The sequence below is a fragment of the Etheostoma spectabile genome, chromosome 15 (assembly GCF_008692095.1).
Source record: "Etheostoma spectabile isolate EspeVRDwgs_2016 chromosome 15, UIUC_Espe_1.0, whole genome shotgun sequence".
NCBI lineage: Eukaryota > Metazoa > Chordata > Actinopteri > Perciformes > Percidae > Etheostoma > Etheostoma spectabile.
In genome coordinates this window covers 28,408,229-28,408,834 of record NC_045747.1, presented here as the reverse complement: position 1 = coordinate 28,408,834, position 606 = coordinate 28,408,229, and positions in this window count along the sequence as shown.

Here is a 606-nt window from a genome sequence, read left to right as displayed (position 1 = left end):
AGGTCTGCTATCTAATTTTTTTTTTTACGAGCCGGCAAAAGGCCCGCACATAGGATTGTGGGTGATTTGGGACCGCAAAGGATACACAAATGCATCCTTCTCTGTCTATGGGAAATTTTCTGAATGAAGGACTCAGTCCTTGGAAGAATTCAGAGGATCCTCAACATGGGAACGGTCCTTCGGCGAACGCCGATTACGTAGTGTCCTTCAAATTCTGGCTTTGGAGGATCCTTCCTTGACATTGTGACTGAAAAAACTTTGCAGGATCAAGTAAGCAGTATTAGTAAGTAAGGCAATGGAGCAGGAATCAGCAAAGAGGGTGTGAGCCAGGTCTGTGAATTGCCACCAGGTGCGGTACATTGAGATGCTCTCAGATAGGGACAGTGCAGCGTTTAGGGAGGTGGTTGCTGAGCCCATACTCTGGACATGACATTGTGAAATTGGAGTGTAGTATTCATGCACAGGGTAAGTTGTGAGGGAGGGGTGAGGGGAAACCACAAGACAAGGGAGCAACCAAGGACTAAAACATATACGAGACCAAAAAATAACAATCACAAGGACAAAATGTAACAAAATACCAAACCATAACAGCCCCCCCCCCCCCCC